The 26647-nt window shown below is 42.8% G+C and overlaps 26 non-coding genes across 26 annotated transcripts in view; all 26 read right to left on the reverse strand.

Annotated features, from left to right (window-relative positions):
- Positions 1-391: 391 nt before the first annotated feature.
- LOC144992694 (U2 spliceosomal RNA) lies at positions 392-582 on the reverse strand. Its single transcript, XR_013656763.1, has one exon. It is a non-coding gene; the product is annotated as a U2 spliceosomal RNA (small nuclear RNA).
- Positions 583-1264: 682 nt separating this feature from the next.
- Positions 1265-1455, reverse strand: LOC144992703 (U2 spliceosomal RNA). Its single transcript, XR_013656772.1, has one exon. It is a non-coding gene; the product is annotated as a U2 spliceosomal RNA (small nuclear RNA).
- Positions 1456-2137: 682 nt separating this feature from the next.
- On the reverse strand, positions 2138-2328 carry LOC144992953 (U2 spliceosomal RNA). The gene has a single exon (XR_013656983.1). It is a non-coding gene; the product is annotated as a U2 spliceosomal RNA (small nuclear RNA).
- A 682-nt stretch (positions 2329-3010) lies between these two features.
- Positions 3011-3201, reverse strand: LOC144992845 (U2 spliceosomal RNA). The gene has a single exon (XR_013656907.1). It is a non-coding gene; the product is annotated as a U2 spliceosomal RNA (small nuclear RNA).
- A 682-nt stretch (positions 3202-3883) lies between these two features.
- LOC144992795 (U2 spliceosomal RNA) lies at positions 3884-4074 on the reverse strand. The gene has a single exon (XR_013656859.1). It is a non-coding gene; the product is annotated as a U2 spliceosomal RNA (small nuclear RNA).
- A 680-nt stretch (positions 4075-4754) lies between these two features.
- LOC144992833 (U2 spliceosomal RNA) lies at positions 4755-4945 on the reverse strand. The gene has a single exon (XR_013656896.1). It is a non-coding gene; the product is annotated as a U2 spliceosomal RNA (small nuclear RNA).
- A 682-nt stretch (positions 4946-5627) lies between these two features.
- LOC144992600 (U2 spliceosomal RNA) lies at positions 5628-5818 on the reverse strand. The gene has a single exon (XR_013656670.1). It is a non-coding gene; the product is annotated as a U2 spliceosomal RNA (small nuclear RNA).
- Positions 5819-6500: 682 nt separating this feature from the next.
- Positions 6501-6691, reverse strand: LOC144992960 (U2 spliceosomal RNA). The gene has a single exon (XR_013656988.1). It is a non-coding gene; the product is annotated as a U2 spliceosomal RNA (small nuclear RNA).
- Positions 6692-7373: 682 nt separating this feature from the next.
- Positions 7374-7565, reverse strand: LOC144992841 (U2 spliceosomal RNA). The gene has a single exon (XR_013656903.1). It is a non-coding gene; the product is annotated as a U2 spliceosomal RNA (small nuclear RNA).
- A 682-nt stretch (positions 7566-8247) lies between these two features.
- On the reverse strand, positions 8248-8438 carry LOC144992864 (U2 spliceosomal RNA). Its single transcript, XR_013656925.1, has one exon. It is a non-coding gene; the product is annotated as a U2 spliceosomal RNA (small nuclear RNA).
- Positions 8439-9120: 682 nt separating this feature from the next.
- On the reverse strand, positions 9121-9311 carry LOC144992601 (U2 spliceosomal RNA). The gene has a single exon (XR_013656671.1). It is a non-coding gene; the product is annotated as a U2 spliceosomal RNA (small nuclear RNA).
- Positions 9312-9993: 682 nt separating this feature from the next.
- LOC144992662 (U2 spliceosomal RNA) lies at positions 9994-10184 on the reverse strand. Its single transcript, XR_013656731.1, has one exon. It is a non-coding gene; the product is annotated as a U2 spliceosomal RNA (small nuclear RNA).
- A 682-nt stretch (positions 10185-10866) lies between these two features.
- On the reverse strand, positions 10867-11057 carry LOC144992602 (U2 spliceosomal RNA). The gene has a single exon (XR_013656672.1). It is a non-coding gene; the product is annotated as a U2 spliceosomal RNA (small nuclear RNA).
- Positions 11058-11739: 682 nt separating this feature from the next.
- LOC144992603 (U2 spliceosomal RNA) lies at positions 11740-11930 on the reverse strand. The gene has a single exon (XR_013656673.1). It is a non-coding gene; the product is annotated as a U2 spliceosomal RNA (small nuclear RNA).
- A 682-nt stretch (positions 11931-12612) lies between these two features.
- On the reverse strand, positions 12613-12803 carry LOC144992604 (U2 spliceosomal RNA). Its single transcript, XR_013656674.1, has one exon. It is a non-coding gene; the product is annotated as a U2 spliceosomal RNA (small nuclear RNA).
- A 682-nt stretch (positions 12804-13485) lies between these two features.
- Positions 13486-13676, reverse strand: LOC144992768 (U2 spliceosomal RNA). Its single transcript, XR_013656834.1, has one exon. It is a non-coding gene; the product is annotated as a U2 spliceosomal RNA (small nuclear RNA).
- Positions 13677-14358: 682 nt separating this feature from the next.
- LOC144992803 (U2 spliceosomal RNA) lies at positions 14359-14549 on the reverse strand. The gene has a single exon (XR_013656867.1). It is a non-coding gene; the product is annotated as a U2 spliceosomal RNA (small nuclear RNA).
- A 682-nt stretch (positions 14550-15231) lies between these two features.
- On the reverse strand, positions 15232-15422 carry LOC144992606 (U2 spliceosomal RNA). Its single transcript, XR_013656676.1, has one exon. It is a non-coding gene; the product is annotated as a U2 spliceosomal RNA (small nuclear RNA).
- Positions 15423-16104: 682 nt separating this feature from the next.
- Positions 16105-16295, reverse strand: LOC144992607 (U2 spliceosomal RNA). Its single transcript, XR_013656677.1, has one exon. It is a non-coding gene; the product is annotated as a U2 spliceosomal RNA (small nuclear RNA).
- Positions 16296-16977: 682 nt separating this feature from the next.
- On the reverse strand, positions 16978-17168 carry LOC144992608 (U2 spliceosomal RNA). The gene has a single exon (XR_013656678.1). It is a non-coding gene; the product is annotated as a U2 spliceosomal RNA (small nuclear RNA).
- Positions 17169-17850: 682 nt separating this feature from the next.
- Positions 17851-18041, reverse strand: LOC144992704 (U2 spliceosomal RNA). The gene has a single exon (XR_013656773.1). It is a non-coding gene; the product is annotated as a U2 spliceosomal RNA (small nuclear RNA).
- A 682-nt stretch (positions 18042-18723) lies between these two features.
- Positions 18724-18914, reverse strand: LOC144992609 (U2 spliceosomal RNA). The gene has a single exon (XR_013656679.1). It is a non-coding gene; the product is annotated as a U2 spliceosomal RNA (small nuclear RNA).
- Positions 18915-19596: 682 nt separating this feature from the next.
- LOC144992610 (U2 spliceosomal RNA) lies at positions 19597-19787 on the reverse strand. Its single transcript, XR_013656680.1, has one exon. It is a non-coding gene; the product is annotated as a U2 spliceosomal RNA (small nuclear RNA).
- Positions 19788-20469: 682 nt separating this feature from the next.
- Positions 20470-20660, reverse strand: LOC144992791 (U2 spliceosomal RNA). Its single transcript, XR_013656855.1, has one exon. It is a non-coding gene; the product is annotated as a U2 spliceosomal RNA (small nuclear RNA).
- A 682-nt stretch (positions 20661-21342) lies between these two features.
- LOC144992915 (U2 spliceosomal RNA) lies at positions 21343-21540 on the reverse strand. Its single transcript, XR_013656960.1, has one exon. It is a non-coding gene; the product is annotated as a U2 spliceosomal RNA (small nuclear RNA).
- Positions 21541-26611: 5071 nt separating this feature from the next.
- Positions 26612-26647, reverse strand: part of LOC144992941 (U2 spliceosomal RNA) — a 193-nt gene continuing 157 nt past the window's right edge. Inside the window, exon 1 of the small nuclear RNA XR_013656973.1 lies at positions 26612-26647. This exon is cut by the window's right edge and continues 157 nt beyond it. This is a non-coding gene — a small nuclear RNA (U2 spliceosomal RNA).

A 26647-nucleotide genomic window follows, 5' to 3' on the forward strand; every position in this document is an offset into this window, starting at 1 on the left:
TTGAAGAAAACTTGACTCATAGGCTTTATGCTGACTGCATTCAAGTGGATTGAATTTAGCCTTCTAGGGTGTTTTGTGTCACTGATATGGTACCTTTGAACAACAGCATTGAATGAACACAGCCCCTCCACTACATCAAAAGTTGCATGCTGACGCTGATACAAAACCTTTAACTTGATGACTTTGAGGACCATGCCCCCTCCACTGCATCAAACGTTTGGCCGTGGATGATGTCATCCATGCCCTGTTGCAACAGCAGACTCCTTGAGAGTGATGTGACTTGCAAACAGTGTTACAGTCTGGCAGAATTTAATTTCACCTAAACAGTCGTTTTAACATTAATCAAGCACTACCAGCTGGACTAAAAACTTTTTCTTTGTACCAATTTAAAGATGTGGGCACTGTTCCCAGAAACACTGCATTACTGGGTCAATGCATGGAGTGAATAGAGCAAGCTCCACCTTCACATCCGTTCTTCAAAAATCAGCTTAATACGTTGTCCTCCACTGGAGGACATATCAGATATTAAACTGATAAGAACAGATACTACACTTGATCTTAGCCAAAAGGCCGAGAAGCGATAACTAACCACTTCACTGCCAATGAGAGCAACTCTTGCAGCAGGACACTGGACTCATGGACGCCTGTTAATAGGTGGGACTTGGTGACCCACCTCAAATCCCAGCTCCCCACAAAAGCTTCACATGTCATGATGTGAATGAAAAAAGCAGCCAGTCAGTAGGAAACACTGTCTTGTATACACACCTATGTCGGTTCTAGAATGTAGGTCGTATGAATTCACAAATATCCATAGTTGGATCATTTTTCACGTATACATTTAGAGACACAAATTAACCGTAGACACACAAACAGTTGAAGAAAACTTGACTCATAGGCTTTATGCTGACTGCATTCAAGTGGATTGAATTTAGCCTTCTAGGGTGTTTTGTGTCACTGATGTGGTACCTTTGAACAACAGCATTGAATGAACACAGCCCCTCCACTACTTCAAAAGTTGCATGCTGACGCTGATGCAAAACCTTTAACTTGATGACTTTGAGGACCATGCCCCCTCCACTGCATCAAACGTTTGGCCGTGGATGATGTCATCCATGCCCTGCTGCAACAGCAGACTCCTTGAGAGTGCTGTGACTTGCAAACAGTGTTACAGTCTGGCAGAATTTAATTTCACCTGAACAGTCGTTTTAACATTAATCAAGCACTACCAGCTGGACTATAAACTTTTTCTTTGTACCAATTTAAAGATGTGGGCACTGTTCCCAGAAACACTGCAATACTGGGTCAATGCATGGAGTGAATAGAGCAAGCTCCACCTTCACATCCGTTCTTCAAAAATGGGCTTAATACGTTGTCCTCCACTGGAGGACATATCAGATATTAAACTGATAAGAACAGATACTACACTTGATCTTAGCCAAAAGGCCGAGAAGCGATAACTAACCACTTCACTGCCAATGAGAGCAACTCTTGCAGCAGGACACTGGACTCATGGACGCCTGTTAATAGGTGGGACTTGGTGACCCACCTCAAATCCCAGCTCCCCACAAAAGCTTCACATGTCCTGATGTGAATGAAAAAAGCAGCCAGTCAGTAGGAAACACTGTCTTGTATACACACCTATGTCGGTTCTAGAATGTAGGTCGTATGAATTCACAAATATCCATATTTGGATCATTTTTCACGTATACATTTAGAGACACAAATTAACCGTAGACACACAAACAGTTGAAAAAAACTTGACTCATAGGCTTTATGCTGACTGCATTCAAGTGGATTGAATTTAGCCTTCTAGGGTGTTTTGTGTCACTGATGTGGTACCTTTGAACAACAGCATTGAATGAACACAGCCCCTCCACTACATCAAAAGTTGCATGCTGACGCTGATGCAAAACCTTTAACTTGATGACTTTGAGGACCATGCCCCCTCCACTGCATCAAACGTTTGGCCGTGGATGATGTCATCCATGCCCTGCTGCAACAGCAGACTCCTTGAGAGTGCTGTGACTTGCAAACAGTGTTACAGTCTGGCAGAATTTAATTTCACCTAAACAGTCGTTTTAACATTAATCAAGCACTACCAGCTGGACTGAAAACTTTTTCTTTGTACCAATTTAAAGATGTGGGCACTGTTCCCAGAAACACTGCAATACTGGGTCAATGCATGGAGTGAATAGAGCAAGCTCCACCTTCACATCCGTTCTTCAAAAATCGGCTTAATAGGTTGTCCTCCACTGGAGGACATATCAGATATTAAACTGATAAGAACAGATACTACACTTGATCTTAGCCAAAAGGCCGAGAAGCGATAACTAACCACTTCACTGCCAATGAGAGCAACTCTTGCAGCAGGACACTGGACTCATGGACGCCTGTTAATAGGTGGGACTTGGTGACCCACCTCAAATCCCAGCTCCCCACAAAAGCTTCACATGTCATGATGTGAATGAAAAAAGCAGCCAGTCAGTAGGAAACACTGTCTTGTATACACACCTATGTCGGTTCTAGAATGTAGGTCGTATGAATTCACAAATATCCATAGTTGGATCATTTTTCACGTATACATTTAGAGACACAAATTAACCGTAGACACACAAACAGTTGAAGAAAACTTGACTCATAGGCTTTATGCTGACTGCATTCAAGTGGATTGAATTTAGCCTTCTAGGGTGTTTTGTGTCACTGATGTGGTACCTTTGAACAACAGCATTGAATGAACACAGCCCCTCCACTACATCAAAAGTTGCATGCTGACGCTGATGCAAAACCTTTAACTTGATGACTTTGAGGACCATGCCCCCTCCACTGCATCAAACGTTTGGCCGTGGATGATGTCATCCATGCCCTGCTGCAACAGCAGACTCCTTGAGAGTGCTGTGACTTGCAAACAGTGTTACAGTCTGGCAGAATTTAATTTCACCTAAACAGTCGTTTTAACATTAATCAAGCACTACCAGCTGGACTAAAAACTTTTTCTTTGTACCAATTTAAAGATGTGGGCACTGTTCCCAGAAACACTGCAATACTGTCTCAATGCATGGAGTGAATAGAGCAAGCTCCACCTTCACATCCGTTCTTCAAAAATCGGCTTAATACGTTGTCCTCCACTGGAGGACATATCAGATATTAAACTGATAAGAACAGATACTACACTTGATCTTAGCCAAAAGGCCGAGAAGCGATAACTGACCACTTCACTGCCAATGAGAGCAACTCTTGCAGCAGGACACTGGACTCATGGACGCCTGTTAATAGGTGGGACTTGGTGACCCACCTCAAATCCCAGCTCCCCACAAAAGCTTCACATGTCCTGATGTGAATGAAAAAAGCAGCCAGTCAGTAGGAAACACTGTCTTGTATACACACCTATGTCGGTTCTAGAATGTAGGTCGTATGAATTCACAAATATCCATATTTGGATCATTTTTCACGTATACATTTAGAGACACAAATTAACCGTAGACACACAAACAGTTGAAGAAAACTTGACTCATAGGCTTTATGCTGACTGCATTCAAGTGGATTGAATTTAGCCTTCTAGGGTGTTTTGTGTCACTGATGTGGTACCTTTGAACAACAGCATTGAATGAACACAGCCCCTCCACTACATCAAAAGTTGCATGCTGACGCTGATGCAAAACCTTTAACTTGATGACTTTGAGGACCATGCCCCCTCCACTGCATCAAACGTTTGGCCGTGGATGATGTCATCCATGCCCTGCTGCAACAGCAGACTCCTTGAGAGTGCTGTGACTTGCAAACAGTGTTACAGTCTGGCAGAATTTAATTTCACCTAAACAGTCGTTTTAACATTAATCAAGCACTACCAGCTGGACTAAAAACTTTTTCTTTGTACCAATTTAAAGATGTGGGCACTGTTCCCAGAAACACTGCAATACTGGGTCAATGCATGGAGTGAATAGAGCAAGCTCCACCTTCACATCCGTTCTTCAAAAATCGGCTTAATACGTTGTCCTCCACTGGTGGACATATCAGATATTAAACTGATAAGAACAGATACTACACTTGATCTTAGCCAAAAGGCCGAGAAGCGATAACTAACCACTTCACTGCCAATGAGAGCACGTTGCAGCAGGACACTGGACTCATGGACGCCTGTTAATAGGTGGGACTTGGTGACCCACCTCAAATCCCAGCTCCCCACAAAAGCTTCACATGTCCTGATGTGAATGAAAAAAGCAGCCAGTCAGTAGGAAACACTGTCTTGTATACACACCTATGTCGGTTCTAGAATGTAGGTCGTATGAATTCACAAATATCCATATTTGGATCATTTTTCACGTATACATTTAGAGACACAAATTAACCGTAGACACACAAACAGTTGAAGAAAACTTGACTCATAGGCTTTATGCTGACTGCATTCAAGTGGATTGCATTTAGCCTTCTAGGGTGTTTTGTGTCACTGATGTGGTACCTTTGAACAACAGCATTGAATGAACACAGCCCCTCCACTACATCAAAAGTTGCATGCTGACGCTGATGCAAAACCTTTAACTTGATGACTTTGAGGACCATGCCCCCTCCACTGCATCAAACGATTGGCCGTGGATGATGTCATCCATGCCCTGCTGCAACAGCAGACTCCTTGAGAGTGCTGTGACTTGGAAACAGTGTTACAGTCTGGCAGAATTTAATTTCACCTAAACAGTCGTTTTAACATTAATCAAGCACTACCAGCTGGACTAAAAACTTTTTCTTTGTACCAATTTAAAGATGTGGGCACTGTTCCCAGAAACACTGCAATACTGGGTCAATGCATGGAGTGAATAGAGCAAGCTCCACCTTCACATCCGTTCTTCAAAAATCGGCTTAATAGGTTGTCCTCCACTGGAGGACATATCAGATATTAAACTGATAAGAACAGATACTACACTTGATCTTAGACAAAAGGCCGAGAAGCGATAACTAACCACTTCACTGCCAATGAGAGCAACTCTTGCAGCAGGACACTGGACTCATGGACGCCTGTTAATAGGTGGGACTTGGTGACCCACCTCAAATCCCAGCTCCCCACAAAAGCTTCACATGTCCTGATGTGAATGAAAAAAGTAGCCAGTCAGTAGGAAACACTGTCTTGTATACACACCTATGTCGGTTCTAGAATGTAGGTCGTATGAATTCACAAATATCCATATTTGGATCCTTTTTCAAGTATACATTTAGAGACACAAATTAACCGTAGACACACAAACAGTTGAAGAAAACTTGACTCATAGGCTTTATGCTGACTGCATTCAAGTGGATTGAATTTAGCCTTCTAGGGTGTTTTGTGTCACTGATGTGGTACCTTTGAACAACAGCATTGAATGAACACAGCCCCTCCACTACATCAAAAGTTGCATGCTGACGCTGATACAAAACCTTTAACTTGATGACTTTGAGGACCATGCCCCCTCCACTGCATCAAACGTTTGGCCGTGGATGATGTCATCCATGCCCTGCTGCAACAGCAGACTCCTTGAGAGTGCTGTGACTTGCAAACAGTGTTACAGTCTGGCAGAATTTAATTTCACCTAAACAGTCGTTTTAACATTAATCAAGCACTACCAGCTGGACTATAAACTTTTTCTTTGTACCAATTTAAAGATGTGGGCACTGTTCCCAGAAACACTGCAATACTGGGTCAATGCATGGAGTGAATAGAGCAAGCTCCACCTTCACATCCGTTCTTCAAAAATCGGCTTAATACGTTGTCCTCCACTGGAGGACATATCAGATATTAAACTGATAAGAACAGATACTACACTTGATCTTAGCCAAAAGGCCGAGAAGCGATAACTAACCACTTCACTGCCAATGAGAGCAACTCTTGCAGCAGGACACTGGACTCATGGACGCCTGTTAATAGGTGGGACTTGGTGACCCACCTCAAATCCCAGCTCCCCACAAAAGCTTCACATGTCCTGATGTGAATGAAAAAAGCAGCCAGTCAGTAGGAAACAATGTCTTGTATACACACCTATGTCGGTTCTAGAATGTAGGTCGTATGAATTCACAAATATCCATATTTGGATCATTTTTCACGTATACATTTAGAGACACAAATTAACCGTAGACACACAAACAGTTGAAAAAAACTTGACTCATAGGCTTTATGCTGACTGCATTCAAGTGGATTGAATTTAGCCTTCTAGGGTGTTTTGTGTCACTGATGTGGTACCTTTGAACAACAGCATTGAATGAACACAGCCCCTCCACTACATCAAAAGTTGCATGCTGACGCTGATGCAAAACCTTTAACTTGATGACTTTGAGGACCATGCCCCCTCCACTGCATCAAACGTTTGGCCGTGGATGATGTCATCCATGCCCTGCTGCAACAGCAGACTCGTTGAGAGTGCTGTGACTTGCAAACAGTGTTACAGTCTGGCAGAATTTAATTTCACCTAAACAGTCGTTTTAACATTAATCAAGCACTACCAGCTGGACTGAAAACTTTTTCTTTGTACCAATTTAAAGATGTGGGCACTGTTCCCAGAAACACTGCAATACTGGGTCAATGCATGGAGTGAATAGAGCAAGCTCCACCTTCACATCCGTTCTTCAAAAATCGGCTTAATAGGTTGTCCTCCACTGGAGGACATATCAGATATTAAACTGATAAGAACAGATACTACACTTGATCTTAGCCAAAAGGCCGAGAAGCGATAACTAACCACTTCACTGCCAATGAGAGCAACTCTTGCAGCAGGACACTGGACTCATGGACGCCTGTTAATAGGTGGGACTTGGTGACCCACCTCAAATCCCAGCTCCCCACAAAAGCTTCACATGTCCTGATGTGAATGAAAAAAGCAGCCAGTCAGTAGGAAACACTGTCTTGTATACACACCTATGTCGGTTCTAGAATGTAGGTCGTATGAATTCACAAATATCCATATTTGGATCATTTTTCACGTATACATTTAGAGACACAAATTAACCGTAGACACACAAACAGTTGAAGAAAACTTGACTCATAGGCTTTATGCTGACTGCATTCAAGTGGATTGAATTTAGCCTTCTAGGGTGTTTTGTGTCACTGATGTGGTACCTTTGAACAACAGCATTGAATGAACACAGCCCCTCCACTACATCAAAAGTTGCATGCTGACGCTGATGCAAAACCTTTAACTTGATGACTTTGAGGACCATGCCCCCTCCACTGCATCAAACGTTTGGCCGTGGATGATGTCATCCATGCCCTGCTGCAACAGCAGACTCCTTGAGAGTGCTGTGACTTGCAAACAGTGTTACAGTCTGGCAGAATTTAATTTCACCTAAACAGTCGTTTTAACATTAATCAAGCACTACCAGCTGGACTAAAAACTTTTTCTTTGTACCAATTTAAAGATGTGGGCACTGTTCCCAGAAACACTGCAATACTGTCTCAATGCATGGAGTGAATAGAGCAAGCTCCACCTTTCACATCCGTTCTTCAAAAATCGGCTTAATACGTTGTCCTCCACTGGAGGACATATCAGATATTAAACTGATAAGAACAGATACTACACTTGATCTTAGCCAAAAGGCCGAGAAGCGATAACTAACCACTTCACTGCCAATGAGAGCAACTCTTGCAGCAGGACACTGGACTCATGGACGCCTGTTAATAGGTGGGACTTGGTGACCCACCTCAAATCCCAGCTCCCCACAAAAGCTTCACATGTCCTGATGTGAATGAAAAAAGCAGCCAGTCAGTAGGAAACACTGTCTTGTATACACACCTATGTCGGTTCTAGAATGTAGGTCGTATGAATTCACAAATATCCATATTTGGATCATTTTTCACGTATACATTTAGAGACACAAATTAACCGTAGACACACAAACAGTTGAAGAAAACTTGACTCATAGGCTTTATGCTGACTGCATTCAAGTGGATTGAATTTAGCCTTCTAGGGTGTTTTGTGTCACTGATGTGGTACCTTTGAACAACAGCATTGAATGAACACAGCCCCTCCACTACATCAAAAGTTGCATGCTGACGCTGATGCAAAACCTTTAACTTGATGACTTTGACGACCATGCCCCCTCCACTGCATCAAACGTTTGGCCGTGGATGATGTCATCCATGCCCTGCTGCAACAGCAGACTCCTTGAGAGTGCTGTGACTTGCAAACAGTGTTACAGTCTGGCAGAATTTAATTTCACCTAAACAGTCGTTTTAACATTAATCAAGCACTACCAGCTGGACTAAAAACTTTTTCTTTGTACCAATTTAAAGATGTGGGCACTGTTCCCAGAAACACTGCAATACTGTCTCAATGCATGGAGTGAATAGAGCAAGCTCCACCTTCACATCCGTTCTTCAAAAATCGGCTTAATACGTTGTCCTCCACTGGTGGACATATCAGATATTAAACTGATAAGAACAGATACTACACTTGATCTTAGCCAAAAGGCCGAGAAGCGATAACTAACCACTTCACTGCCAATGAGAGCAACTCTTGCAGCAGGACACTGGACTCATGGACGCCTGTTAATAGGTGGGACTTGGTGACCCACCTCAAATCCCAGCTCCCCACAAAAGCTTCACATGTCCTGATGTGAATGAAAAAAGTAGCCAGTCAGTAGGAAACACTGTCTTGTATACACACCTATGTCGGTTCTAGAATGTAGGTCGTATGAATTCACAAATATCCATATTTGGATCATTTTTCACGTATACATTTAGAGACACAAATTAACCGTAGACACACAAACAGTTGAAGAAAACTTGACTCATAGGCTTTATGCTGACTGCATTCAAGTGGATTGAATTTAGCCTTCTAGGGTGTTTTGTGTCACTGATGTGGTACCTTTGAACAACAGCATTGAATGAACACAGCCCCTCCACTACATCAAAAGTTGCATGCTAACGCTGATACAAAACCTTTAACTTGATGACTTTGAGGACCATGCCCCCTCCACTGCATCAAACGTTTGGCCGTGGATGATGTCATCCATGCCCTGTTGCAACAGCAGACTCCTTGAGAGTGCTGTGACTTGCAAACAGTGTTACAGTCTGGCAGAATTTAATTTCACCTAAACAGTCGTTTTAACATTAATCAAGCACTACCAGCTGGACTAAAAACTTTTTCTTTGTACCAATTTAAAGATGTGGGCACTGTTCCCAGAAACACTGCAATACTGGGTCAATGCATGGAGTGAATAGAGCAAGCTCCACCTTCACATCCGTTCTTCAAAAATCGGCTTAATACGTTGTCCTCCACTGGAGGACATATCAGATATTAAACTGATAAGAACAGATACTACACTTGATCTTAGCCAAAAGGCCGAGAAGCGATAACTAACCACTTCACTGCCAATGAGAGCAACTCTTGCAGCAGGACACTGGACTCATGGACGCCTGTTAATAGGTGGGACTTGGTGACCCACCTCAAATCCCAGCTCCCCACAAAAGCTTCACATGTCCTGATGTGAATGAAAAAAGCAGCCAGTCAGTAGGAAACACTGTCTTGTATACACACCTATGTCGGTTCTAGAATGTAGGTCGTATGAATTCACAAATATCCATATTTGGATCATTTTTCACGTATACATTTAGAGACACAAATTAACCGTAGACACACAAACAGTTGAAGAAAACTTGACTCATAGGCTTTATGCTGACTGCATTCAAGTGGATTGAATTTAGCCTTCTAGGGTGTTTTGTGTCACTGATGTGGTACCTTTGAACAACAGCATTGAATGAACACAGCCCCTCCACTACATCAAAAGTTGCATGCTGACGCTGATACAAAACCTTTAACTTGATGACTTTGAGGACCATGCCCCCTCCACTGCATCAAACGTTTGGCCGTGGATGATGTCATCCATGCCCTGTTGCAACAGCAGACTCCTTGAGAGTGATGTGACTTGCAAACAGTGTTACAGTCTGGCAGAATTTAATTTCACCTAAACAGTCGTTTTAACATTAATCAAGCACTACCAGCTGGACTAAAAACTTTTTCTTTGTACCAATTTAAAGATGTGGGCACTGTTCCCAGAAACACTGCAATACTGGGTCAATGCATGGAGTGAATAGAGCAAGCTCCACCTTCACATCCGTTCTTCAAAAATCAGCTTAATACGTTGTCCTCCACTGGAGGACATATCAGATATTAAACTGATAAGAACAGATACTACACTTGATCTTAGCCAAAAGGCCGAGAAGCGATAACTAACCACTTCACTGCCAATGAGAGCAACTCTTGCAGCAGGACACTGGACTCATGGACGCCTGTTAATAGGTGGGACTTGGTGACCCACCTCAAATCCCAGCTCCCCACAAAAGCTTCACATGTCATGATGTGAATGAAAAAAGCAGCCAGTCAGTAGGAAACACTGTCTTGTATACACACCTATGTCGGTTCTAGAATGTAGGTCGTATGAATTCACAAATATCCATAGTTGGATCATTTTTCACGTATACATTTAGAGACACAAATTAACCGTAGACACACAAACAGTTGAAGAAAACTTGACTCATAGGCTTTATGCTGACTGCATTCAAGTGGATTGAATTTAGCCTTCTAGGGTGTTTTGTGTCACTGATGTGGTACCTTTGAACAACAGCATTGAATGAACACAGCCCCTCCACTACTTCAAAAGTTGCATGCTGACGCTGATGCAAAACCTTTAACTTGATGACTTTGAGGACCATGCCCCCTCCACTGCATCAAACGTTTGGCCGTGGATGATGTCATCCATGCCCTGCTGCAACAGCAGACTCCTTGAGAGTGCTGTGACTTGCAAACAGTGTTACAGTCTGGCAGAATTTAATTTCACCTAAACAGTCGTTTTAACATTAATCAAGCACTACCAGCTGGACTATAAACTTTTTCTTTGTACCAATTTAAAGATGTGGGCACTGTTCCCAGAAACACTGCAATACTGGGTCAATGCATGGAGTGAATAGAGCAAGCTCCACCTTCACATCCGTTCTTCAAAAATCGGCTTAATACGTTGTCCTCCACTGGAGGACATATCAGATATTAAACTGATAAGAACAGATACTACACTTGATCTTAGCCAAAAGGCCGAGAAGCGATAACTAACCACTTCACTGCCAATGAGAGCAACTCTTGCAGCAGGACACTGGACTCATGGACGCCTGTTAATAGGTGGGACTTGGTGACCCACCTCAAATCCCAGCTCCCCACAAAAGCTTCACATGTCCTGATGTGAATGAAAAAAGCAGCCAGTCAGTAGGAAACACTGTCTTGTATACACACCTATGTCGGTTCTAGAATGTAGGTCGTATGAATTCACAAATATCCATATTTGGATCATTTTTCACGTATACATTTAGAGACACAAATTAACCGTAGACACACAAACAGTTGAAAAAAACTTGACTCATAGGCTTTATGCTGACTGCATTCAAGTGGATTGAATTTAGCCTTCTAGGGTGTTTTGTGTCACTGATGTGGTACCTTTGAACAACAGCATTGAATGAACACAGCCCCTCCACTACATCAAAAGTTGCATGCTGACGCTGATGCAAAACCTTTAACTTGATGACTTTGAGGACCATGCCCCCTCCACTGCATCAAACGTTTGGCCGTGGATGATGTCATCCATGCCCTGCTGCAACAGCAGACTCCTTGAGAGTGCTGTGACTTGCAAACAGTGTTACAGTCTGGCAGAATTTAATTTCACCTAAACAGTCGTTTTAACATTAATCAAGCACTACCAGCTGGACTGAAAACTTTTTCTTTTAACCAATTTAAAGATGTGGGCACTGTTCCCAGAAACACTGCAATACTGGGTCAATGCATGGAGTGAATAGAGCAAGCTCCACCTTCACATCCGTTCTTCAAAAATCGGCTTAATACGTTGTCCTCCACTGGAGGACATATCAGATATTAAACTGATAAGAACAGATACTACACTTGATCTTAGCCAAAAGGCCGAGAAGCGATAACTAACCACTTCACTGCCAATGAGAGCAACTCTTGCAGCAGGACACTGGACTCATGGACGCCTGTTAATAGGTGGGACTTGGTGACCCACCTCAAATCCCAGCTCCCCACAAAAGCTTCACATGTCCTGATGTGAATGAAAAAAGCAGCCAGTCAGTAGGAAACACTGTCTTGTATACACACCTATGTCGGTTCTAGAATGTAGGTCGTATGAATTCACAAATATCCATATTTGAATCATTTTTCACGTATACATTTAGAGACACAAATTAACCGTAGACACACAAACAGTTGAAGAAAACTTGACTCATAGGCTTTATGCTGACTGCATTCAAGTGGATTGAATTTAGCCTTCTAGGGTGTTTTGTGTCACTGATGTGGTACCTTTGAACAACAGCATTGAATGAACACAGCCCCTCCACTACATCAAAAGTTGCATGCTAACGCTGATACAAAACCTTTAACTTGATGACTTTGAGGACCATGCCCCCTCCACTGCATCAAACGTTTGGCCGTGGATGATGTCATCCATGCCCTGTTGCAACAGCAGACTCCTTGAGAGTGCTGTGACTTGCAAACAGTGTTACAGTCTGGCAGAATTTAATTTCACCTAAACAGTCGTTTTAACATTAATCAAGCACTACCAGCTGGACTATAAACTTTTTCTTTGTACCAATTTAAAGATGTGGGCACTGTTCCCAGAAACACTGCAATACTGGGTCAATGCATGGAGTGAATAGAGCAAGCTCCACCTTCACATCCGTTCTTCAAAAATCGGCTTAATACGTTGTCCTCCACTGGAGGACATATCAGATATTAAACTGATAAGAACAGATACTACACTTGATCTTAGCCAAAAGGCCGAGAAGCGATAACTAACCACTTCACTGCCAATGAGAGCAACTCTTGCAGCAGGACACTGGACTCATGGACGCCTGTTAATAGGTGGGACTTGGTGACCCACCTCAAATCCCAGCTCCCCACAAAAGCTTCACATGTCCTGATGTGAATGAAAAAAGTAACCAGTCAGTAGGAAACACTGTCTTGTATACACACCTATGTCGGTTCTAGAATGTAGGTCGTATGAATTCACAAATATCCATATTTGGATCATTTTTCACGTATACATTTAGAGACACAAATTAACCGTAGACACACAAACAGTTGAAGAAAACTTGACTCATAGGCTTTATGCTGACTGCATTCAAGTGGATTGAATTTAGCCTTCTAGGGTGTTTTGTGTCACTGATGTGGTACCTTTGAACAACAGCATTGAATGAACACAGCCCCTCCACTACATCAAAAGTTGCATGCTGACGCTGATACAAAACCTTTAACTTGATGACTTTGAGGACCATGCCCCCTCCACTGCATCAAACGTTTGGCCGTGGATGATGTCATCCATGCCCTGTTGCAACAGCAGACTCCTTGAGAGTGATGTGACTTGCAAACAGTGTTACAGTCTGGCAGAATTTAATTTCACCTAAACAGTCGTTATAACATTAATCAAGCACTACCAGCTGGACTGAAAACTTTTTCTTTGTACCAATTTAAAGATGTGGGCACTGTTCCCAGAAACACTGCAATACTGGGTCAATGCATGGAGTGAATAGAGCAAGCTCCACCTTCACATCCGTTCTTCAAAAATCGGCTTAATAGGTTGTCCTCCACTGGAGGACATATCAGATATTAAACTAATAAGAACAGATACTACACTTGATCTTAGCCAAAAGGCCGAGAAGCGATAACTAACCACTTCACTGCCAATGAGAGCAACTCTTGCAGCAGGACACTGGACTCATGGACGCCTGTTAATAGGTGGGACTTGGTGACCCACCTCAAATCCCAGCTCCCCACAAAAGCTTCACATGTCCTGATGTGAATGAAAAAAGCAGCCAGTCAGTAGGAAACACTGTCTTGTATACACACCTATGTCGGTTCTAGAATGTAGGTCGTATGAATTCACAAATATCCATATTTGGATCATTTTTCACGTATACATTTAGAGACACAAATTAACCGTAGACACACAAACAGTTGAAGAAAACTTGACTCATAGGCTTTATGCTGACTGCATTCAAGTGGATTGAATTTAGCCTTCTAGGGTGTTTTGTGTCACTGATGTGGTACCTTTGAACAACAGCATTGAATGAACACAGCCCCTCCACTACATCAAAAGTTGCATGCTGACGCTGATACAAAACCTTTAACTTGATGACTTTGAGGACCATGCCCCCTCCACTGCATCAAACGTTTGGCCGTGGATGATGTCATCCATGCCCTGCTGCAACAGCAGACTCCTTGAGAGTGCTGTGACTTGCAAACAGTGTTACAGTCTGGCAGAATTTAATTTCACCTAAACAGTCGTTTTAACATTAATCAAGCACTACCAGCTGGACTAAAAACTTTTTCTTTGTACCAATTTAAAGATGTGGGCACTGTTCCCAGAAACACTGCAATACTGGGTCAATGCATGGAGTGAATAGAGCAAGCTCCACCTTCACATCCGTTCTTCCAAATTCGGCTTAATACATTGTCCTCCACTGGAGGACATATCAGATATTAAACTGATAAGAACAGATACTACACTTGATCTTAGCCAAAAGGCCGAGAAGCGATAACTAACCACTTCACTGCCAATGAGAGCAACTCTTGCAGCAGGACACTGGACTCATGGACGCCTGTTAATAGGTGGGACTTGGTGACCCACCTCAAATCCCAGCTCCCCACAAAAGCTTCACATGTCCTGATGTGAATGAAAAAAGCAGCCAGTCAGTAGGAAACACTGTCTTGTATACACACCTATGTCGGTTCTAGAATGTAGGTCGTATGAATTCACAAATATCCATATTTGGATCATTTTTCACGTATACATTTAGAGACACAAATTAACCGTAGACACACAAACAGTTGAAGAAAACTTGACTCATAGGCTTTATGCTGACTGCATTCAAGTGGATTGAATTTAGCCTTCTAGGGTGTTTTGTGTCACTGATGTGGTACCTTTGAACAACAGCATTGAATGAACACAGCCCCTCCACTACATCAAAAGTTGCATGCTGACGCTGATGCAAAACCTTTAACTTGATGACTTTGAGGACCATGCCCCCTCCACTGCATCAAACGATTGGCCGTGGATGATGTCATCCATGCCCTGCTGCAACAGCAGACTCCTTGAGAGTGCTGTGACTTGCAAACAGTGTTACAGTCTGGCAGAATTTAATTTCACCTAAACAGTCGTTTTAACATTAATCAAGCACTACCAGCTGGACTAAAAACTTTTTCTTTGTACCAATTTAAAGATGTGGGCACTGTTCCCAGAAACACTGCAATACTGGGTCAATGCATGGAGTGAATAGAGCAAGCTCCACCTTCACATCCGTTCTTCAAAAATCGGCTTAATACGTTGTCCTCCACTGGAGGACATATCAGATATTAAACTGATAAGAACAGATACTACACTTGATCTTAGCCAAAAGGCCGAGAAGCGATAACTAACCACTTCACTGCCAATGAGAGCAACTCTTGCAGCAGGACACTGGACTCATGGACGCCTGTTAATAGGTGGGACTTGGTGACCCACCTCAAATCCCAGCTCCCCACAAAAGCTTCACATGTCATGATGTGAATGAAAAAAGCAGCCAGTCAGTAGGAAACACTGTCTTGTATACACACCTATGTCGGTTCTAGAATGTAGGTCGTATGAATTCACAAATATCCATATTTGGATCATTTTTCACGTATACATTTAGAGACACAAATTAACCGTAGACACACAAACAGTTGAAGAAAACTTGACTCATAGGCTTTATGCTGACTGCATTCAAGTGGATTGAATTTAGCCTTCTAGGGTGTTTTGTGTCACTGATGTGGTACCTTTGAACAACAGCATTGAATGAACACAGCCCCTCCACTACTTCAAAAGTTGCATGCTGACGCTGATGCAAAACCTTTAACTTGATGACTTTGAGGACCATGCCCCCTCCACTGCATCAAACGTTTGGCCGTGGATGATGTCATCCATGCCCTGCTGCAACAGCAGACTCCTTGAGAGTGCTGTGACTTGCAAACAGTGTTACAGTCTGGCAGAATTTAATTTCACCTAAACAGTCGTTTTAACATTAATCAAGCACTACCAGCTGGACTGAAAACTTTTTCTTTGTACCAATTTAAAGATGTGGGCACTGTTCCCAGAAACACTGCAATACTGGGTCAATGCATGGAGTGAATAGAGCAAGCTCCACCTTCACATCCGTTCTTCAAAAATCGGCTTAATACGTTGTCCTCCACTGGAGGACATATCAGATATTAAACTGATAAGAACAGATACTACACTTGATCTTAGCCAAAAGGCCGAGAAGCGATAACTAACCACTTCACTGCCAATGAGAGCAACTCTTGCAGCAGGACACTGGACTCATGGACGCCTGTTAATAGGTGGGACTTGGTGACCCACCTCAAATCCCAGCTCCCCACAAAAGCTTCACATGTCATGATGTGAATGAAAAAAGCAGCCAGTCAGTAGGAAACACTGTCTTGTATACACACCTATGTCGGTTCTAGAATGTAGGTCGTATGAATTCACAAATATCCATATTTGGATCATTTTTCACGTATACATTTAGAGACACAAATTAACCGTAGACACACAAACAGTTGAAGAAAACTTGACTCATAGGCTTTATGCTGACTGCATTCAAGTGGATTGAATTTAGCCTTCTAGGGTGTTTTGTGTCACTGATGTGGTACCTTTGAACAACAGCATTGAATGAACACAGCCCCTCCACTACTTCAAAAGTTGCATGCTGACGCTGATGCAAAACCTTTAACTTGATGACTTTGAGGACCATGCCCCCTCCACTGCATCAAACGTTTGGCCGTGGATGATGTCATCCATGCCCTGCTGCAACAGCAGACTCCTTGAGAGTGCTGTGACTTGCAAACAGTGTTACAGTCTGGCAGAATTTAATTTCACCTAAACAGTCGTTTTAACATTAATCAAGCACTACCAGCTGGACTGAAAACTTTTTCTTTGTACCAATTTAAAGATGTGGGCACTGTTCCCAGAAACACTGCAATACTGGGTCAATGCATGGAGTGAATAGAGCAAGCTCCACCTTCACATCCGTTCTTCAAAAATCGGCTTAATACGTTGTCCTCCACTGGAGGACATATCAGATATTAAACTGATAAGAACAGATACTACACTTGATCTTAGCCAAAAGGCCGAGAAGCGATAACTAACCACTTCACTGCCAATGAGAGCAACTCTTGCAGCAGGACACTGGACTCATGGACGCCTGTTAATAGGTGGGACTTGGTGACCCACCTCAAATCCCAGCTCCCCACAAAAGCTTCACATGTCATGATGTGAATGAAAAAAGCAGCCAGTCAGTAGGAAACACTGTCTTGTATACACACCTATGTCGGTTCTAGAATGTAGGTCGTATGAATTCACAAATATCCATATTTGGATCATTTTTCACGTATACATTTAGAGACACAAATTAACCGTAGACACACAAACAGTTGAAGAAAACTTGACTCATAGGCTTTATGCTGACTGCATTCAAGTGGATTGAATTTAGCCTTCTAGGGTGTTTTGTGTCACTGATGTGGTACCTTTGAACAACAGCATTGAATGAACACAGCCCCTCCACTACTTCAAAAGTTGCATGCTGACGCTGATGCAAAACCTTTAACTTGATGACTTTGAGGACCATGCCCCCTCCACTGCATCAAACGTTTGGCCGTGGATGATGTCATCCATGCCCTGCTGCAACAGCAGACTCCTTGAGAGTGCTGTGACTTGCAAACAGTGTTACAGTCTGGCATAATTTAATTTCACCTAAACAGTCGTTTTAACATTAATCAAGCACTACCAGCTGGACTATAAACTTTTTCTTTGTACCAATTTAAAGATGTGGGCACTGTTCCCAGAAACACTGCAATACTGGGTCAATGCATGGAGTGAATAGAGCAAGCTCCACCTTCACATCCGTTCTTAAAAAATCGGCTTAATAGGTTGTCCTCCACTGGAGGACATATCAGATATTAAACTGATAAGAACAGATACTACACTTGATCTTAGCCAAAAGGCCGAGAAGCGATAACTAACCACTTCACTGCCAATGAGAGCAACTCTTGCAGCAGGACACTGGACTCATGGACGCCTGTTAATAGGTGGGACTTGGTGACCCACCTCAAATCCCAGCTCCCCACAAAAGCTTCACATGTCCTGATGTGAATGAAAAAAGCAGCCAGTCAGTAGGAAACACTGTCTTGTATACACACCTATGTCGGTTCTAGAATGTAGGTCGTATGAATTCACAAATATCCATAGTTGGATCATTTTTCACGTATACATTTAGAGACACAAATTAACCGTAGACACACAAACAGTTGAAGAAAACTTGACTCATAGGCTTTATGCTGACTGCATTCAAGTGGATTGAATTTAGCCTTCTAGGGTGTTTTGTGTCACTGATGTGGTACCTTTGAACAACAGCATTGAATGAACACAGCCCCTCCACTACTTCAAAAGTTGCATGCTGACGCTGATGCAAAACCTTTAACTTGATGACTTTGAGGACCATGCCCCCTCCACTGCATCAAACGTTTGGCCGTGGATGATGTCATCCATGCCCTGCTGCAACAGCAGACTCCTTGAGAGTGCTGTGACTTGCAAACAGTGTTACAGTCTGGCAGAATTTAATTTCACCTAAACAGTCGTTTTAACATTAATCAAGCACTACCAGCTGGACTATAAACTTTTTCTTTGTACCAATTTAAAGATGTGGGCACTGTTCCCAGAAACACTGCAATACTGGGTCAATGCATGGAGTGAATAGAGCAAGCTCCACCTTCACATCCGTTCTTCAAAAATCGGCTTAATACGTTGTCCTCCACTGGAGGACATATCAGATATTAAACTGATAAGAACAGATACTACACTTGATCTTAGCCAAAAGGCCGAGAAGCGATAACTAACCACTTCACTGCCAATGAGAGCAACTCTTGCAGCAGGACACTGGACTCATGGACGCCTGTTAATAGGTGGGACTTGGTGACCCACCTCAAATCCCAGCTCCCCACAAAAGCTTCACATGTCCTGATGTGAATGAAAAAAGCAGCCAGTCAGTAGGAAACACTGTCTTGTATACACACCTATGTCGGTTCTAGAATGTAGGTCGTATGAATTCACAAATATCCATATTTGGATCATTTTTCACGTATACATTTAGAGACACAAATTAACCGTAGACACACAAACAGTTGAAAAAAACTTGACTCATAGGCTTTATGCTGACTGCATTCAAGTGGATTGAATTTAGCCTTCTAGGGTGTTTTGTGTCACTGATGTGGTACCTTTGAACAACAGCATTGAATGAACACAGCCCCTCCACTACATCAAAAGTTGCATGCTGACGCTGATGCAAAACCTTTAACTTGATGACTTTGAGGACCATGCCCCCTCCACTGCATCAAACGTTTGGCCGTGGATGATGTCATCCATGCCCTGCTGCAACAGCAGACTCCTTGAGAGTGCTGTGACTTGCAAACAGTGTTACAGTCTGGCAGAATTTAATTTCACCTAAACAGTCGTTTTAACATTAATCAAGCACTACCAGCTGGACTGAAAACTTTTTCTTTTAACCAATTTAAAGATGTGGGCACTGTTCCCAGAAACACTGCAATACTGGGTCAATGCATGGAGTGAATAGAGCAAGCTCCACCTTCACATCCGTTCTTCAAAAATCGGCTTAATACGTTGTCCTCCACTGGAGGACATATCAGATATTAAACTGATAAGAACAGATACTACACTTGATCTTAGCCAAAAGGCCGAGAAGCGATAACTAACCACTTCACTGCCAATGAGAGCAACTCTTGCAGCAGGACACTGGACTCATGGACGCCTGTTAATAGGTGGGACTTGGTGACCCACCTCAAATCCCAGCTCCCCACAAAAGCTTCACATGTCCTGATGTGAATGAAAAAAGCAGCCAGTCAGTAGGAAACACTGTCTTGTATACACACCTATGTCGGTTCTAGAATGTAGGTCGTATGAATTCACAAATATCCATATTTGAATCATTTTTCACGTATACATTTAGAGACACAAATTAACCGTAGACACACAAACAGTTGAAGAAAACTTGACTCATAGGCTTTATGCTGACTGCATTCAAGTGGATTGAATTTAGCCTTCTAGGGTGTTTTGTGTCACTGATGTGGTACCTTTGAACAACAGCATTGAATGAACACAGCCCCTCCACTACATCAAAAGTTGCATGCTAACGCTGATACAAAACCTTTAACTTGATGACTTTGAGGACCATGCCCCCTCCACTGCATCAAACGTTTGGCCGTGGATGATGTCATCCATGCCCTGTTGCAACAGCAGACTCCTTGAGAGTGCTGTGACTTGCAAACAGTGTTACAGTCTGGCAGAATTTAATTTCACCTAAACAGTCGTTTTAACATTAATCAAGCACTACCAGCTGGACTATAAACTTTTTCTTTGTACCAATTTAAAGATGTGGGCACTGTTCCCAGAAACACTGCAATACTGGGTCAATGCATGGAGTGAATAGAGCAAGCTGCACCTTCACATCCGTTCTTCAAAAATCGGCTTAATACGTTGTCCTCCACTGGAGGACATATCAGATATTAAACTGATAAGAACAGATACTACACTTGATCTTAGCCAAAAGGCCGAGAAGCGATAACTAACCACTTCACTGCCAATGAGAGCAACTCTTGCAGCAGGACACTGGACTCATGGACGCCTGTTAATAGGTGGGACTTGGTGACCCACCTCAAATCCCAGCTCCCCACAAAAGCTTCACATGTCCTGATGTGAATGAAAAAAGTAGCCAGTCAGTAGGAAACACTGTCTTGTATACACACCTATGTCGGTTCTAGAATGTAGGTCGTATGAATTCACAAATATCCATATTTGGATCATTTTTCACGTATACATTTAGAGACACAAATTAACCGTAGACACACAAACAGTTGAAGAAAACTTGACTCATAGGCTTTATGCTGACTGCATTCAAGTGGATTGAATTTAGCCTTCTAGGGTGTTTTGTGTCACTGATGTGGTACCTTTGAACAACAGCATTGAATGAACACAGCCCCTCCACTACATCAAAAGTTGCATGCTGACGCTGATACAAAACCTTTAACTTGATGACTTTGAGGACCATGCCCCCTCCACTGCATCAAACGTTTGGCCGTGGATGATGTCATCCATGCCCTGTTGCAACAGCAGACTCCTTGAGAGTGATGTGACTTGCAAACAGTGTTACAGTCTGGCAGAATTTAATTTCACCTAAACAGTCGTTTTAACATTAATCAAGCACTACCAGCTGGACTGAAAACTTTTTCTTTGTACCAATTTAAAGATGTGGGCACTGTTCCCAGAAACACTGCAATACTGGGTCAATGCATGGAGTGAATAGAGCAAGCTCCACCTTCACATCCGTTCTTCAAAAATCGGCTTAATAGGTTGTCCTCCACTGGAGGACATATCAGATATTAAACTAATAAGAACAGATTTTTTTTTTTTTTTTTTTTTTTTTTTTTTTTTTTTAAAGTTTATTTAGTTATTCAGGTACAACTGCAATGGTCAGAATGTTTCTATTGCCATTAGGCAAGTTTTTCCTGAGTCTTGGAGTGAGGCACCGGTGATCCTCCAGTCATCTTCTTTTCAGCATTTTCTGGATCTTTTCAGTGTGGCGCTCAGAGGAGGTCCTCCCCTTTGTGCTCCTTTCCAGCTGCCTTTTCCGGAGAGTCAGACCGTCGCTGCTTTGACCTTTATCCTGTGGGACTCCAGCTCCTCCCATCCGAATGGGCGACAAGGCGATTCTTCTTTGTGGATGTGTTCATGGCCTGCCGCCTGCAGTCATGGCAAGGTGTACCGTTGCTGCGGCCAATCGTATCACACCCACGGGGGGGATCTGCCTGTGCTTTCTCACCAGCAAATTCCTGGAAGTCCACATGGCGTCTTTTATGGCGGCTAGGGAGAGCCATTGTAATGTAGTGCATTCAGCCTTCTGATCTGAGCATTGCCTCCTCCCATAGAGCACTAGTTGTGCTGTAAGATCTTCCTTTGCTGGCAAGTACGGGAAGCCGGAGGAGCCAGCTGTCGCCCACTGGTCTACAGCAGCACTGCACTCCCAGAACAGGTGCCTCACCGTCTCTGGCGCGCCACAACCTGGACGGGGGCAAAGAGGAATTCTGGACATGCCCCGGGAGTGCATAACAGTCCTGACCGGGAGAACCTCATGAGCCACCATCCACGACAGATCTTTCAGCCGGTTGGGAAGAAGAGGATGGTTCACCAGGTACCAGACTCTCTTTGACTCCTCTTCTCCAAATCCCCTTACTCGACACACAGGTCTTTGCTCCTGTATGGAAGAAATAAGCAGTCTGTGATTTGTCAGTGCATCCCTGTTTGATCCTTCCAAGTTGAATTTCTGAAGAAAGATTTGTATTTCTTTGTAGTTTTTGTTTAGCGTGAAAGACATTGGAATTCTCAGATCAATGTTTCCTAGACCTAACTTTTTAACATAGACTCCCATCCAAAATCTAACCAATGCAGCTGTCTTTACGCTTTTAGATTTGCCCACAATATGCTTGGTGTGCAAGCTGATATAGTGCGCTCCGAGAAAAGGGTACAGGTCCGGTACACCCTTACCCCCTTTTTCTTTTGGGCTTTTCATTATTTCTCTTTTTAGTCTTTCCCATTTGGAGTTCCACAAAAAATAGAACATTTCTCGTTCTAAGGTTCTCCTGACTCTTAGTGGTGGCATAAATACTGAGCTGATTAACAGAAATAAAGGGAGGATTACTGCTTTCAAGACCAGAACCTTCCCCTCCATTGTTAGCTTTCTTGTTGACCAAAAGCCTAGTCTTTGTCGCACTTTTGAAACTACCTCTGGCCAGTTATTTCCTCCCTCGCCTTCTTTGTCAAACCATACTCCCAAGATTTTCTGGTTATTTGAGGTCACCTGCAGAGAAAGACTCTCCGTTTCAGTATGTGTCCATGGTCCATAAAATTGGATTTTGGTCTTGTGTCTGTTCAATTTTGCTCCAGAAGCTTGACCATACCACTCGGTCAGTTCCAGTGCCCTGGTTATCGACCGGCTGTCTGCACATATAATATTGATGTCATCCATATATAAAAGGCACTTCACATCGAGGCCGCCAGTACCTGGTATGTGAAGACCTTGAATGTATCCGTCTGTCCTTAATATCTGTGCCAAGGGTTCTATGCAGAGAATATATAGTAACGCTGACAAAGGGCAACCTTGTCGCACACCAGAGTTAATGTTAACTTTCTTTGTTAAAAGACCATTCACAGCTACTTTGCTGGAGATGTTTTTGTAGAGCAATTTTATCCATCTGACAAAACGTTCCGGGAGGCCAAGTCTTGCCAACAACGCAAACAGGTACTGATGGGATACGCGATCAAAAGCTTTTTCAAAGTCCAAATTCATTATTGCCAAGCGGTTTGACCTGTCTTTAGAGAGGCTGATCAAGTCTCTTATGAGAATGAGATGGTCCGTGATTTTGCGTCCAGGTATGGCACAAACCTGATCCTGATGAACCAGGTCCTCTAGGCAAGATGTTAGTCTTGTGGCAAGGAGTTTGCTGAAAAGTTTACAATCCACATTAAGTAAGGAAATGGGTCTCCAATTCTTTAAGTCTGTCTTTTCTTTGGTTTTGTAGATTAATGTTACTATGCCGGTCCTAAAACTGTCAGGTAATTGGTCCAGGTTTTCAAATTCTGTGAACAATGTTAACATATCTGGTGCTAATAAGTCCCAAAAGGTCAAGTAGAACTCCACAGGGAGCCCATCCATCCCTGGTGATTTTCCTTTCTCAAAGGAAGTCAGACACTTGGTCAATTCTGTCACTGTTAAATCCTGGACTAACTTCTCAAAATTTGTGTTTAGACTATGGGTGTGCTCCACTTTAGTCAGAATGTCATGTAAGGCTTCTTCATTTAGCAATTTAGTGCTATATAGTTCTCTGTAATAGTCTTCAAGGGTCGTGAGTAATTCTTCTGTGGTTTGGGTTAGGGAGCCATCTCCTTTCTGGAGAGTTACCATGGTGTCAGTTTTACTGATGACTTTCTTAAAGAAAAAACGTGTACACTTTTCCCCCTCTTCTATCTCTCGTTCTCTGCTTCTAATAATGGCTCCTTTACTAACTTTCTCTGTTAATTCCATCATTTCTTTTTTTACGTCTTTAATTTCTTCATTAAAATCCATCCCTTGTTTATTTAAATTGTAGTACCTTTGTAAGCGCCTCTGGAGGTCAGTCGTGCGTCTTTTATCTTTTGCTTTTCCCTTTCTGCCTGCTGTTTTAAAGAAGCTCTGAGTTCTTTTTTTAACCATCTCCCACCAGGGAGCTCTAAAAGTATACAGGTCCTGTAGTGTTTGCCATCCCCTGTATAGTTCTTTGTATTCTTCCACAAGATCTTCCTGCTCTAAAAGTGAGCAGTTTAGTTTCCAGAGACCTTTCCCTGGTGTTACACTCAGATTTAACTCAGCTGTGCACGTCAACATGTGGTGGTCTGAAAAAAAGACTGGGGTAAGTGTGGCATTTATGGGGAGACAATCTCTGGTAAACACATAATCTATACGTGATGCTACAGAGTTGTCCCCACTGAACCAAGTGAACCCACCATCAAGCGGATGCAAAGTTTTGTAACAGTCAGTCAGCCTAAAGTCCTGAACCATACGCCGTAGTAAGTGAGATGTTTTATCCAATTTATAAAATGTCCCAGTTTTATTTCGGTCTGTCCTGCTTAGTATGCAGTTAAAGTCCCCTACCATTATAAACGGGGCTCTGCCTAACATAAAACTTTGCACATCTTCTAAAAGTTTGTATCTTGCATTCTTATCATTGTAACCATAAAGGTTCAAAACGTTCAAGTCTCTGCCCATAAATGATAAGCGTGCTAACAGGGCTCTGCCATCTCGTATAACAGTGAAACCTTTAACCGATATATAAGGGTTTTTAATCAAGATAGCCACACCGTCATTTTTGTTTTCATTTGACCCACTCCATAGCGATCTATTTGGCCACAGATCTTCCCACGTTTTATAACTACTGCAGTACGGGATGCCGCACTCTTGTAGACAAATTACATCGGACTTCACACTTTGCAGGTATGTCAGGATGCCATTGGCTCTGACTTGAGATTTTATACTTCTTACATTTATTGTCACTAGAGTAATTGTCATAAGTATGAAAAAGAAAGTTAAGGCAGGTATTGTCATGTAAGGGAGGGAGACCAGGTTAGTAATAGTCAGTTTATGTCCCATCTGTTGGGAGGAAATCTCTGTCAATGTCTTGGGCCGTCAGGACTAACGGGTTGGGTTTCTTTGAATTTTCAACTGCTGATGTATTTTCCTGATGAAAGTCAGCTTCAAGTGAGTTTAAGGGGGTCGACTGTAGATTAAAAGCCAAAAAGGAAATTTCATTGGGGGAGTCTGGTGGGAGGAACACACGTGATTCTTCACTGAAGGATTCCTTCGTAGGATCCTCAGTTCTGCCCTTCTTTTCTACTGCCAGCAGAGAGTCTGATGGCGAGACCGGAGCTGGTCTTTTAGGTTGTCCATCGTGAAGAATCCTGTGGTCATTTTTCATAGTCATGTCTTTTCTTACATTTTGTTCGATTTTACCATTGTCTTTCTCTAGTTCACTGATTGGGAGGATTTGGAGTGGCTCTTCCTCTTTGTCAGTTATCATTTGCGCAATCTCCTGCAGGTGTGCTGCATCAGGAGGTGTCTCATTAGTGAGACCTACCACAGGTGTGTCAGGTTTGCTCTTCCCAGTTTTAAGTTTATTTGCAAATGACTTAGGACAGTTTCTAAAGAGATGGTTTGTTTCACCACAGAGGTTACATTGACGGCCATTTGGGCACTCCTCATACACATGACCAGTGTGTCTACATTTACCACAGAAAGGTTTTGAACAATCTTCCACCAGATGGCCATGCTCTCCACACCTTCTGCAAAGTTTAGGTTGTCCTTGGTAGTAAACATAACCTCTATTCTCCCCCAGCACTATCAGGGATGGGAGATGTTTTAGACCCTGGAAACCTTGTGGGTCTTGTCTTAGATTGACAGGCACTCGCCAGGCACAGTTCCAAATACCGTCTACATCCCTAACCTTAACAGCTTGACCTTTTACAGAACAGTATCTGCCCAACCACACACAAATGTCTTCTGCATTAACAGTTTCATTAAACATTTTGACAATGACGGTTTTCATTGAATTGTCTGTAAGCTTTTCTACTGTGAAAAGTGCAAAATGGGATTTCATGTTTTCAAAACGAGTCCAGAATTCGCTGAGAGTAGAGCTAGTTCGAAAGCTTACATCAAAACCTTTGTTCAATGGTAAGGTCAAGATACAGTTCAGGTCTTCAGGTTTGAAACCTAGGGTTTTCTGGACCAAGTTCCTTGAAAAATCAAGCCTGGACATGTAAGTTACCTTACCTTCAATTTCCTGAAAGGTAAACCGGACGCTGTGGTGCCTCCGCATGCCTGCAGAAGCTGCTGACATTTTGGAGGCACCACAGGCGGGTGAGCTTGGCAGGAGTAATTACCTTAACTTGGATTGCTCCAGGACACCTGAACAGAAAAAGGACATTGACAGTTCAGTAGGAAAAGTAAACGTTCAATTGCGCAGCA

The sequence above is a fragment of the Oryzias latipes genome, chromosome 6 (genome assembly GCF_053564925.1).
Source record: "Oryzias latipes strain Hd-rR chromosome 6, Olatipes_Hd-rR_3.1".
Taxonomy (NCBI): domain Eukaryota; kingdom Metazoa; phylum Chordata; class Actinopteri; order Beloniformes; family Adrianichthyidae; genus Oryzias; species Oryzias latipes.